We start from the raw sequence: 14266 nt of genomic DNA, 5'->3' as shown, positions 1-14266 counted from the left end.
TCTGGAATGTAATTTGATAACATGATCTTGACCTTAATATAGATTAAGTTAAGAAGATAGTGAAATTAATTGATCAATAATTACAAAATGTTTTTGACAAGAAACATGAAACGGGCATTATTTAAATACTGTGCTGATTATTGAAACTTTCAGAAAAAAAGGAGGCTTGGATCTATTTGCTGAGAAAGGTTCCCTACAGGGTCCCTTGGGACCATGTGTGATTGTGTTTGATCCTTGATCTGACAGATTAAGAAAGCTCAGGCAAAGGATTCTCGCTGGTTGAGAGGACAAGAGAAAAAAAGCATGTATCTGACATAGCCCTTTAGAGAGTAATTTTTCTCGTTGAATTGGTGTTAATATGCCAGTAGCTCTCAAGCAAACAGCCTGCTATAGTAAAAACAGGTAGACTTTGTGGACTCAGGCAGATGTATTTGCAAAGCACAATTTTCAAAAAGTTGACATACTTATCATACAAATATATGCTGAGCATGTGTCAAAGATGAATTAATTACAGAGATGTTATGGGCTGAATTGTGCTCCCCCAAAATTCATATGATGAAATCCTAACCTCAAGTAGTACTTCAGAATGTGACTGTATTTGGAGATAGAGGTTTAAAGAGGTCATTGATGTTAAATGGGGTCATAAAGCTGGGACCCTACTCCGACATAACTTGATGTGCTTATAAAAAGAGAAAGAGACATGAGGGGTGCATGTGCACAGAGAAAAGACAACATGAAGAGGCAGCAAGAGGGCGGCCAATTCTAGCCAAGGAGACAGGCCTCAGAGGAGACCAACCCTACTGACACCTTGATTGTGGCCTTCCAGCCTCCAGAACTGTGAGAAGACAAATTTCTGTTGTTTAAGCCACCTAGTCTGCGATATTTTGTTATGGTTGTCCCAGGGAAATATGAGAGGGAACAGAAGAAAGGCAAAACTGGTTTCAAAGAGGATTGAAGAGACTGATTTATCTAGTTGGTGATAATGAGAATTCTGGAATAAGATTGCTGTTAGTGTCCTTCAGGTCTATATAACTATAACCTTCTTAGACAAGAATCATCAGTTTTCTACAAGTTGACATCCTTGAGGCCTAATTAATAGCAGGTAATAAGTCAAACATAGTCCCATTGTCCTAGAACACAGTTTCTCAACAGCGGCACTATTGACCTCGTGTACTGGACAATTTTTTAAAAATATGTTTTTATTGATTTCAGAGAGGAAGGGAAAGGAGAGAGAGATGGAAACATCAATGATGAGAGAGAATCATTAAATCGGCTGCCTCTTGCACACCTGATACTGTGGACCGAACCCGCGACCTAGGCATGTGCCCTAACCGGGAAGCAAACTGTGACCTCCTGGTTCATAGGTCGACACTCAATCCCTGAGCCAATTTTTTTTTTTTTTTATAGTGAGGTTTTGTTTTGTTTTTAATCCTCACCTGAGAATTTTTATTTATTTATTTATTTATTTGTTTTTAGAGAGCGAGGAAAGGAGAGGGAAACATTGATGTGAGAGAGAAACATCCATTGGTGGCCTCCCATATGCGCCCCGACCAGGATCAAACCCACAGCCTAGGTATGTGTCCTGAGAATTAAACCTGCAACCTCTGGCGTACAGTATGGTGATCCAACCATCCGAGCCACCCAGCCAGGGCATGGCCTGGACAATCTTGATTCTTTGTTGTGGGGGCTGTCACACGCATTAGGTGTTCCGCAGCAGCCCTGGCCTCTATCCACTAGGTGGCAGCAGGATTTGCTCCCCATTCAGTTTTTGACACTTAGAAAGGTTTCCTGATGTTGCCAAATGTCCTTTGGGGCTGGGGCTGGGGGATTGCCCCCAGTTAAGAACTGCTTTTGTAGTATAATTGAATGAAATACCCAAAAGTCATATTTTCGCCTTATTCCAAAGTTTTATTTAAATGTTGTTAATAGTGTTCAAATTACTGCTCTGCCCCTTGCTGTGTGTCCTTGGTCTGGTTTTTAACCTGCGTTTCAGTATTTTCATCTGTAAAACCAAGCAAATACACTTTTACCTCAGGGGTTGGCCTGAGGATTAAGTGAAACTATATGTGCAAAACACGGATAATAGCAAACTCAAGTAGCCACACACTGGCCTCATGGCTGGCCGTGCACCTGTGGCCCGGGAGGATCATAGACAGCAGGGTCTGTGCTTCAGGGGACTGCTGGCTGGTTCCGATCACGGAGAAGCCAGGTCCCTGCAGCTGATCTGGGCCCCTCCCCTCCCCACTACCAACAGGGCAGAGGAGTGAGTGGTCTTTATAAAGTTAGGTGAAGACAGGAAGGCAGGGTCACCCTTCCTTTCCCTTTGGCCATCACAGTGTGCCAGCTTTCTTCTCTCTCCCTCACCTGATGCAGTTGTCAACCCCCTACACTGCTTTCTGCTAGGACCCAGGGCCCACCTGACTTCTCTCCTCTGCCTTGGGCAAGCACAAGTGCCAGGGTGTAGGATTGGGGCTTCCCTATTGAAGTGTAACTGGCATCTTTGTTGCTATCCTTCTGCTCATTTTCAGAGGAGAGCTTGTTGATCAACTGAATTGAAGTTACATGCGTGTTGTTAAAGTACTTTATGCCTCACAGGGGCTAAGGGGGAAGGAGCCGATGTGGCCTCTGGACCTCTTCCCTGAAGGAGACAATGGGATTACCTAGGAAAGCACCTTGAGACCAACCTAGATCCCTCCCTGGGACTCCATTGTCCGTCAGGGGGTGCCTGTGTGTGTGTGGGGAGGCTGGGACTGGGGGAGGGGTTTCATTGTTGTTTTTTAAGCTTCTAAATTAGCAGCAGTTTGCTTTCTATTGAGGAGGGGGGTTGGTTCAGAGCTGGTTCAGCCTACGGTGGCACAGCCCTCTGCTTGCTGTCCGTGGGGACCGTTGCTCCCCATTCCTGCTCATGAGAACCCAGCTGAGGCAGCCTGGACTGGAGCCCTGGACTGGACCTCCGGCAGAGCGAAGGGAGCCTGCCTTCGGACAGAGGAGAATCGCGTCAGAGCGCTCCCCTGGGCCTTGGCTGCAGGCTTCTCAGCTCCCCTTCACCCAGCAGGGCCGGGCTGGCCCGAGTGAAAGTTGTGTGAACCAGCATGAGCTATCCATTATGGGAAGACGTGAGCTGTTAGTGACCTCTTCTGTGTGGATTGTGACCCGTCAGTGATGCTTCAGGCTGCACCGTGCAGTAGGGGGGCCCTGGAAGAGGGGTGCACCGGGCAAGGGCAGGGGAACCTACCTAGACCCACCAGCACCATTTGCTCACCATGGATAGGAAGGCCCTTAATCTTCCTGGATTTCAGTTTCTTCATGAACAGAGTGGGGCGTAAAAATGCTGTCCTGTTTTCCTCATAGATTGTGAGAATCAAGTACAAGAATATATTTTTTTAAAAGTGGGGGCGGTACTTATGAGCTACAATATTCTGAGTGGGAACTCTGGCGAGTTTCTTATAGAAATACTGCCGCTGGGTGGGTCGTTGCTCACCATTTAACACTTAATGAAACCCTACTCTGTGCCAGGCACCGATCTAGGCGCTGATGATACAACAGGGAACAAAACAGGCAAAAAAAAAAAAAATCCTTCTTACATTTTATTGTGGGGAGACAGGATCAACAAAATAAGTTAAGTAATGTTAGTTGTTCATAGGTGGCATGGAGGAAAATAAAGCAAGGAAGGGGGAGAGAGTGTAGTAGCCAGCCCCAAATGGCCTCACCCCTGGTAGTCACACCCCTGTGTAGTCTCCTGCCACACTGTACCAGGGTTGGTCTGTGTGACGAACAGATGTGGCAGAAGTGTTGGCATGTCACATCTGAGATTAGGTTTCAGGAGTCGGGCTTCCTTCTAAGGCTCTTTCATAACTGAAACTAGACCGTGTACCCATTGAACAGCAGCTCCCCATTTCCCCTTTCCCCCAGCCCCTGGCAGCCACCTATTTCTAAGGGTTTGACTATGTTAGAGGCCTCATATAAATGGAATCATGCTGCATTTGTCCTTCTGTGACTGATTTATAAACTTAGCATAATTCCCTTTAGGTACACCATGTTGTCACATACAACAGGATTTCCTTCTTTTAAAAGACGGAATAGTGTTCTATCGTGTTTATATACTGCATTTTCTTTATCTGTCAACGGATGTTTAGGTTGTTTCCATATCTTGGCTATTGTGACTAATGCTGCAATAAACATGGAAGTGCAGATATCTTTTCAAGATCATGATTTCAATTTTTTTTTTTTGTATATGTCCAGAAGTGGCGTTGCTGGGTCATGTGGAAATTCTTTTAATTTTTAAAGGAAGCTCTGTACTGTTTTTCATAGAGGCTGTATCATTTTGAATTTCATCAGTAGTGCACAAGGGTTCCCTTTTTTCTATATCCTTATCAACATTTGTTATCTTTTGACATTTTGATAATAGTCATCCTAACAGGTTTGAGGTGATATTTCATAGTGGTTTTGATTTGCATTTCCCTGATGATTAGTTGAGTATCTTTTCACATATCTATTGGCTGTCTGTATGTCTTTTTTGGAGAAATGTCTATTCAAATCTTTTGCCTATTTTTAAATTGGGTTATTTGTTGTTGTTTTTGTTTGTTTGTTTGTTTTTTGTTTTTTTGCTTGTTTGTTTGTTTGTTTTGTTTTTTTGCTATTGAGTTGTAGGAGTTTCTTAGATATTAACATTTTGTATAATAGCCCCTTAGCAGACATATGATTTGCAAGTATTTTCTCCCATTCCATAGGTTGTCTTTTCACTCCATTGATTGTTTCCTTTGCTGTGCAGAAGCTTTTTAGTTTGATGTAGCTTCATTTGTCTATTTTTGCTTTTGTTGTTGTGCTTTTTAGTGTCATAATCAAGAAATCATTGCCAGGACCAATGTCATGAAGCTTTTCTCCTGTGTTTTCTTCTAGTCGTTTTAATTTCAGGTCTTGTATATGTCCTTAATTCATTTTGAGTTGATTTTTGTGAGGCAAGAGATACTATAAAAGCATTTACAAAAGCCACATAAGTGCTCTGATGGGGTAATTACAGGGTGCAAAAGGAACACATAGGAGTAGCCCAATTCTTAGTTGGGGGTGGTGAGGGCATGAGTCCCTGAGACCTGAGACAGGAGGAGTTGACTGGGAGCATGAGAAGGTCAGGGAGGGGGAGGGAGGAAGAGCATAGCAAGGTAGAGGGGACTGTATGCACAGACCCAGAGGCTAGGTGAGGAAGGTACCAATCCTGGGCAGGCTTACAAAGGGGCTTCTCAAATGGACTCGAGCTTGGCTGAATTGGTCACCAGCTCCCTGGGGAGCAAGGCTGCACTCTACCGCTAAGATTGCAGTCTTCCTTTTTTCTTTTCTTTTACTCTCCAGGTTAGGCTTTCCTGTACCTCACAGGTCAGGTTCAGCTCAGCTCCCTCTGTCCCTTATACTTAGTACAAAGTTTTCAACCTTCCGGCATTTCCTTAATTCTGGAACTCCCTCTCTGGTGCCATTGCATGCCCATTTGATGCTCACTGCTTTTAATACAGCTTTCTCTTGTATTAGAGAGCCATCTAATTATTAAGATAATTAGAGGTGGGGCTCTCACTTCTCAGCAGTTTTGCTCTGAAGGCTCTGAGGCATTTTGATGCTTCTGTTGGAAAACATAGTTAGATTTAAAGCAAGGGCACACATCTAAATGCTGCAGGGGCCAGGCAGGTCCCGGAAGTGAGTGGCAGGCCCTCTGGCCACATGCCCTCTGGCCACATGCCCTCTGTCCTGCCTTTCGCTTTCCTGCCTCTGTTGGAGACACAGTGATAAGCACTAGTCTTTCACTGCTCTTCACAGTGATGTGGAAAACCCACAATGCAAGCAGGATGATAAGTAGCAACTGTCACTGGCCCTGTGCTGTGGTGATAGTGCGAAGGGTGGGGGAAGATGGTGGAACGCAGAGAAAATGCTGATATCCAGTGTGATGGCAGCCCAGCATAGTTGAATAGTGAGAATGCAGGCCTACAGTTCACAGGTATTCCAACAGAAGCCTGAAATCTGCATGATTTGGGGGAGGAGGGGAATATATGAAATTGACTAATTTTTATTTATTAGAAAATAGTTTCAAATTTTAAATATGCTGTACAGGCTATTGTCATGCAGGCCACACAAAATACATTTATGCCTCATTCAGAGGTTCTAAACCAGTGGTTCTCAACCTGTGGATCACGACCCCTTTGGCGGTCGAATGACCCTTTAACAGGGGTCGCCTAAGGCCATCCTGCATATCAGATATTTACATTACAATTCATAACAGTAGCAACATTACAGTTATGAAGTAGCAACGAAAATAATTTTATGGTTGGGTCACAACATGAGGAACTGTATTTAAAGGGCCAAAAGATTGAGAACCACTGTTTTTAAAAAAATTTTTAAAAAAAATCTAAACCATAGCTGCACAGTAGGATCACCTGGGGAGCTTTTAAAAGTCCAAGTCACACCGCTGGCCAATTAAATCAGAATCTCGGGCGGCAGGAGGAGTCGTCAGCATATTTTTTTAATTGTCAGGTGATTCCAACGTGCAGTTAAGATTGAGAACGCCTGGGTTTGGTGAGCATGTTTGTGACCTCTGATTTAACAGGCCGTGTTTTGGCAGAAAATGTGGCGAGTGTTTTGCTGCGCCAGAGGCCTTTTCCAGTGTTAACTGGCACGTGTGCTGTATCACAGATACCAAGTGTCCTGGATGGGACCTCCAAAGGGAGACCTCACGTTCTCTCCTGTTTCTCTGGAGAACCCCATTTCCTTGTCATGGAATGTGGGTTGTACGGTGATGGGAGAAGGGGTCACTAAAAAACTCACGTGCTGTTTTACCTTAAACCAGCGGTTCTCAACCTGTGGGTCGCGACCCCTTTGGCGGTCGAACGACCCTTTCACAGGGTTCCCCTAAGACCATCGGAAAACACATATATAATTACATATTGTTTTTGTGATTAATCACTATGTTTTAATTATGTTCAATTTGGAACAATGAAAATACATCCTGCATATCAGATATTTACATTACGATTCATAACAGTAGCAACATTACAGTTATGAAGTAGCAACGAAAATAATTTTATGGTTGGGTCACAACATGAGGAACTGTATTTAAAGGGCCAGAAAGTTGAGGACCACTTCTTTAAATGGTTGCAAAAGGTCCTTACATCACGTACACTATCTGGATCTAGCATGTTATCCTGCATCCGATTTCTTATTGTCACCTGGCTACACTGCCTTTATATTATGTGACAATGACGAAGCATCATACATACCTGTGCAGTTACATTGCAACCATGAGACCATGCCCAGTCGGTAGGTGCACAAGAAATTATGTTCAAGGTCTCAGAAGGACCGGGTATGGCAGGCCTCACCTGATACAACCACTGTGTGCAAGTAAATGACAGTGTCTGACATTCTTTCTCCATCCTCAGGGGGTGGTGTTTCCTATAGTTCCGTCCTTGACTCTGTTGTTTCTCTTGGATCACAGACTTCGGCTGGAATTCTCATAGCTCTTAAATCTGAGCCGCCAGTTCATGTTCTCTTCTGAGTTCCAAACCCACATTTGCACGTGAATGCCTTGTAGCAGCAGTTCTCAACCTGTGGGTCGCGACCCCTTTGGCGGTCAAACGACCCTTTCACAGGGGTAGCCTAAGACCATCCTGCATATCAGATATTTACATTACAATTCATAACAGTAGCAACATTACAGTTATGAAGTAGCAACGAAAATAATTTTATGGTTGGGTCACAACATGAGGAACTGTATTTAAAGGGCCAGAAGGTTGAGAACCACTGCCTTATAGGAAACATGGACTCAGTGTGATCCATCCTGAATTCTTTATTGTTTTCCATAAATTTGTTACTCTCTTTGTTTGCTTTGTTTTAAAAATGGAATTTACTAGAAGGAAAATCAAAGAAGAATTTTAAAAACCAGGGCTCAGAAGCACAGAAGCCTCAGAATCTTGTTAACAGCCTCAGAAACACGGCTGTTTAAGATTTGGCCTTTGGACGACTCATTTGTAGATCCCTCCAGTCCCCATGTGTTTCTGCTTCAATTCAGGTTCCTAGAGGCGGTAAACCGATTGGCCTCCCTTGGGTCATGTGTCCACCCTCAGGTGGTGGCGGGGGTCCTGTGATTGGAAACCCCACCAGAATCAGATATAATGGGACGGGAGCCGTCTTTCAGAGTGCTGTTACAGAGAAGCGGGAGCACTTGCAAGATAGAGGGAAGGATTTCATAAAAATTGTCCCTTTTTTATTGATTTAAATATTATACAAGTAGCACATCATTGAATGCATTTGGGGAAAATCAAATAATGAAGAACGTTGAATACTACCTGATTCCTCCCTACTCTCATCCCCAGAGGTAAGCACTATCAAGTTATGATGTATATTTATAGGTCTTCTGTTGTGTGCTTTTAGGTATATATGTAGCTATGTATGTAAAAATATATGTACAGGTATATACATTAATATAACTCATTTTCTTTTCACATGAATATGACTTTCTGCTTTCACTTAATTTACAGGTCTTTACCATTCTAAAACTCACAGTTCTACCTCATTGCTATTTTATTTTATTTTTTGGTTAATTCTCACCCAAGAATATTTTTCCCATTGAATTTTCAGAGAGAGTGGAAGGAGGAGAGGGAGGAAAAGAGCGGGGGAGGAGGTGAGGAGGAGAGAAGGAGACATTGATTGGTTGCCTCCCAACCGCGCCCTGACTGGGACCTGGGATCAAACCTGCAATCTAGGTACAGTGGGGCCTTGACTTACGAGTTTAAGTGATGGAGCTCGTTAAGGAGCTCATTAACTCAAATTACTCTGTCAACTAAAAGCAAAAAATTGGCAGAGAGACGGCTAGTATCTCGGAAAAACTCGTTAGTCGGGACACTCGTAAATCAAAGCCCCACTGTAAGTGCCCTGACGGGGAATCGAACCCACAACCTTGTGGTGCAAAGGACAGTGCTCCAACCAACTGAGCCACGTGACCAGGGTCCTCATTGCTCTTTTAATAAGAAAATTAATTCACGGCCAACATGAAGCAGTTCAGAAGTTTATAACATGAAAAGTAAAAATTTCCCTTCCTAGAATCCACATTTCCCTAAACCCCTAGCGCTGTCCCTTGGAATTGACCGCTGTTACCAGCTTCTTATGTATCCAAAGATATTCTCCCAGATAAACAAGTGGGGCCTACTTCTAGGCCTGCTTCCTGTTTGTATCCTGACAACGTTCCAATGCTAATTATTTCGTGTGTTAACTCATGCCTGCCAATGTTATAGCAAAATTAGCAGTATCAAGGAATGGATGATCGCCAACATTTTTGATAAAAAATGTGATTCTTTATATTACTGTCAATGAACCCTTTCTCCATCTTCTAAACTTCCTCACTCCCATCATATAATTATTTTCTCTTTCATATAACAGAGGCCATGCCAGTTTTTAAAATCAACATCTTATAGATATACTTGCTATTTATGAATTTGACATAGAAACCTAATGTTCAAAGATGTTCTTCACTATTCTGCTAATATGAAGGGGATAAACTAGAAGCTGGTTTGTAAAATCCAGCTCTAACCAGTATCTCTCTCTGGACCAGAACAGGCAGCGTTCCGCAGGGAGACAGACATTCGCAAGTTTTTTTGTTTGAATTCTGGGAAGTTTCTTTTTTCCCCATAGACGAGCGGTTCGCAACCTGTGGGTCGCGACCCCTTTGGGGGCCAAACGACCTTTTCACAGGGTTCCCCTAAGACCATCGGAAAACACATATATAATTACATATTGTTTTTGTGATTAATCACTATGTTTTAATTATGTTCAATTTGGAACAATGAAAATACATCCTGCATATCAGATATTTACATTACGATTCATAACAGCAACATTACAGTTATGAAGTAGCAACGAAAATAATTTTATGGTTGGGGAACATGAGGAAACTGCATTAAAGGGTCGCGGCATTAGGAAGGTTGAGAACCACTGCCATAGACTGTTTTGTAGATAGAGAGGAAGTTAGAATTGAGTGATACACAGGCACACCTTGTTTTATTGAGTTTTGCTTTATTGTGCTTCACAGATACTACTTTATTTTTACAAATTGAAGGCAAGACCCTCCACCAGCAACGATTACAGATTGCTTCATTGCGATGTCTGCAACTGAACCCACAATACCTGTAAGGTAGGCCTTTAAGCCTTCTTACACTAATAGCTATTGAGAAACAGTTACACAGAGTAGAAGGAGAATCGGCTGGCATGACTGCTGGGGAACAGGGGGGTCCTGATCGCCTTCTGAAGGGTGCTGGGGAAGCAGGGCTCACCCTCACCTCCTCATTTGGCTCCAGGTCAAGCCCCAGGAGGACCTGTGGACACATTGTGTCCTGCTATGTAATCTTTTCCAGTCAGTAAAAGGGGTCCCCATTCCCTTGGGCATGTTAAGGACTCCCCTTCTCCCCTGACTGTGAAGAAAAGCAAAATGGAGAGAAATAAAGAATGTGATATTCTGTGTTGGTTCTGGGACAGCTAAATCTTTGATGTTCTGACCTATAAAGAAAGCATTAAGATGTTTCTAGTATGCTGTGCTCTTCAGACCCCCGTGCTTCCTCCAATTGAACTTAGGGACTAAGGCTCTGTGACAGCGGTTCTCAACCTGTGGGTCGCGACCCCTTTGGCGGTCGAACGGCCCTTTCACAGGGGTCACCTAAGACCATCCTGCATATCAGATATTTACATTACGATTCATAACAGTAGCAACATGACAGTTATGAAGTAGCAACGAAAATAATTTTATGGTTGGGTCCCAACATGAGGAACTGTATTTAAAGGGCCAGAGGTTGAGAACCACTGCCCTATGAGCTGTTAGGTATTGGCTCATGGCTGCTTAAAACAAACAGTCCTACTTCTAAGACTCGGGACTCCTGCTAAGAGGTGAACTTAGAAGCAATTGCTTTTTGTGTATCAATTCTATTGAATAATCTTGAGGTAAGAAATGGGCAGAATTTTCACTGATTTACTGCGATGAAAGCAAAGAGGGGATCTCTCAGGTTATTCTGTGGAGAAGACTTAGAATTCCCATCTGCCAGGGAACTGCCTTGACCCAAAACACAGAGAGGCAATCAACCTCTGCTATGTTCTTCTTCAGGGAATGTGGTTGTTTCCTTTTTATGGAAGTTGGGCTCCCTTTGTCATCAACACTAGGTCTTTTCTCCTTCCTCTTACCCTCCAAACCGACCCTCTCTGAATACATCAGTCCCCACTCGCTGGCCCAAGATTAAATCATAAGTTCGGAGCCATGCCTTGTACACGGTAAACACTTGCTTGACCAACATTTGCTGAATTGACTACAAAGAATTCACAACCACAGTAGAAACCTTCCAATCAGAAATTCCTCTCCCTTTTGTTTGGTTCCAGCCTGCGGGGCTGGGGAAAGGCTGCTGTGTTTACTTGCAATAGCTACATGTGATGTGGCCAGGGTGGGGTCATCAGAACCGTGGGTGTGCAGAATTGACTGTCCAACTTAAAGGGTGAGATGCAGAGAACATGGAGAACAAATGGATACCTGTGGCTGTGTGTTTGCTGTGTGGGACACGATTGATTGTATAGAACAACTGGGGAGGGCAGTTCAGAATTCACACTGTGAGCAGGAGTGCCTGCTGGCTGTCCTCTCCTGGTGGGTGTGTGGGCTGAGGGAGTGATGGAGGGCCCGTCACTTACACACTCTGACTTTCCATAAAATCATTGATAGTACAAACAGGCTGAAAATCAAGATAGACCATATTTTGGGCCATGAAACCAGTACTAGTACATTTAAAAGGATTTAAGTCATACAAAACGTATTCTCTGATCACAGTGGAATTAAACTGGAAAGCAGTAACAGGAAAATTCTTGAAAAATCCCCAAATATTTGGAAACTAAATAGTATACTTTTAAATAACCCATAGATCAAAGACAAATTGAAAAGGGAACTTAGAAAATATTTTGAACTGAATGAAAATGAAAGCGCATGTCAAGTTTGTGCCACTGAAACAATACACAGGAGGAAGTTTATGGCACTAAATGCCTGATTTGAAAAGAAGAAAATTTTCAAATCAATGACCTCAATTTCCACCTTAAGAACTGAAAAGTAGAGCACATTAAACCCAAAGTAAACAGAGAAGAAAGTATGTTTTTTAAAATGAGATATAATTGACATATAACATGGTATTAGTTTTAGGTATACAACATAATGATTTGATATATATGTATGTATATGTTGTGAATTGATCACTGAAAGTTTTGGTACCATCTATCACCTCATATAGATACAATTTTTTTCTTGTGATAAGAACTTTTAAGATTTACTTTCTTAGCTATGTTCAAATATACAATACAGTGTCGTTAGCTAATGACCATGCTGTACTTTACAGCCCTAGGGCCTATTTATCTTATAACTGGAAGTTTCTACCTTTAGATCAGCGGTTGCCAACCTTTCGGACCTCATGGATCATCGGTGGTCTGTGGACCACCGGTTGGCAACCACTGTTTTAGACCATCACCCATTCACTCATCACCCTCTCTCCTCTCCACCCTTCACCTGAAACCCCTACCTCTGGCAAGCACCTATCTGTTCTCTGAATCTATGAGTTCAATTTTTTTAGATACCACATATAATTAAGAACATATAGTATTTGTCTTTCTCTGTCTGGCTTATTTCACTTAGTTAATGCCCTCAAGGTTCATCCATGTTGTTGCAAATGGCATGATTTCATTCTTCTTTATGGATGAATAAGTTCCTGTGTGGTATGTGTGTTATCAATTAAAACTATCCATTCATCCATCAGTAGACACTTAGGTTGTTTCTATGTCTTTGTTATTGTAAATAATGCTGCAGTGACCATGGAGGTGCAGATATATTTTGCAATAGTGATTTTGTTTCCTTTGGATAAATACCTAGAAGTGGAATTGCTGGATTATATGATAGTTCTATTTTTAATTTTGAAAGGAAACTCCATACTGTTTTTCATATTGGCAGAACCAGTTTACAATCTCACTAACAGTGCACATGGGTTTCCTTTACTCACATCATCACCACAAGTTGTTATATCTAGCCCTTTTGAAATAGCCTTTCTGACAGGTATGGGGTGATATCTCATTGTGACTTTGATTTTTATTTCTCTGATGATAAGTGATTTTGAGCTTCTTTTCATGTATATTGGCCATTTGGATGTCTTATTTGGAAAAATGTTTATTCAGTTCCTCTGCCCATTTATTATTTTATTTTATTTTTCAATCAGTTTACTTTCAATACTATTTTGTGTTGGTTTCAGGTGTACAGCATAGAGGTTAGACAAACATATATTTTTCAAAGTGTTCCCCGCCCCGATATTTCCAGTGCCCACCTGGCACCACACATAGTTATCGCAATATTATTGACTGTGTTCCCCATGCTGAACTTGACATCCCTGTGACGATTGTATAATTACCAATTTGTACTTCTTAATCCTTTCACATCTTTCACCCAGTCTCCCTCTGGTAACCACCAGTTGGCTCTCTGTGTCTATGAGTTTGTTTCAATTTTGTTTGCTTATTTTGTTTTTTAGATTCCACGTATAAGTGAAATCATATGGTATAATTCTTTCCCTGACTGACTTATTTCATTTAGCATAGTACCCTTTAGGTACATCCATGCTATCACAAATGATAAGATTTCATTCTTTTTATGGTCAAGTATCCTGTTGTATATATGTACCATCACTTTTCTTTTTTAAAAAAATCACTTATCTATTGATGGGCACTTGGGTTGCTTACAGATCTTGGCTATTGTAAATACTGCTGCAATGAGCATAGGGGTACATATATTCTTTTGAATTAGTGTTTTGGGTTTCTTTGGATAAATCCGCAGAAGTGGAATTGCTAGGTCAACAGGCAGTTCCGTTTTAAATTTTTTGAGGAAACTCCACACTGTTGTTTTCCACAGTGGCTGCACCAGTCTGCATTCCCACCAACAGTGCATAAGGGTTCCCCTTTCTCCACATCCTCGCCAACACTTGTCATTTGTGGACTTATTTATCTATTTTTTCCTTTTTATTATATTGACTTAAAAATACTTTTTATTTTTAAATTACAGTTGAAATACAGTATTATATTAGTTTCAGGTGTATACCCCAGTGATTACTAAGTGATCATCCTCATAAATCTCTATGGGGATTTATTGATGATAGTCATTCTGACAGGTGTGAGGTGATAATCTCATTGTGATTTTAATGTGCATTTTTCTGACAATTAGTGGACTTAATGCAATTTATTG

The 14266-nt window shown here is 42.0% G+C and overlaps 1 long non-coding RNA gene across 1 annotated transcript in view; it reads left to right on the top strand.

Annotated features, from left to right (window-relative positions):
• LOC132211973 (uncharacterized) overlaps nucleotides 1-14266 on the top strand; it is a 65970-nt gene that overhangs the window by 2953 nt on the left and 48751 nt on the right. The window contains exon 2 of the long non-coding RNA XR_009447611.1: nucleotides 10061-10162. This is a non-coding gene — a long non-coding RNA (uncharacterized LOC132211973). The remainder of the gene's footprint in view (nucleotides 1-10060; nucleotides 10163-14266) is intronic.

This window comes from Myotis daubentonii, chromosome 11, assembly GCF_963259705.1.
Source record: "Myotis daubentonii chromosome 11, mMyoDau2.1, whole genome shotgun sequence".
In the NCBI taxonomy this organism is placed as follows: domain Eukaryota; kingdom Metazoa; phylum Chordata; class Mammalia; order Chiroptera; family Vespertilionidae; genus Myotis; species Myotis daubentonii.
The sequence above is the reverse complement of the archived record's forward strand: the minus strand, read 5'-3'. Positions and strand labels throughout refer to the sequence as shown.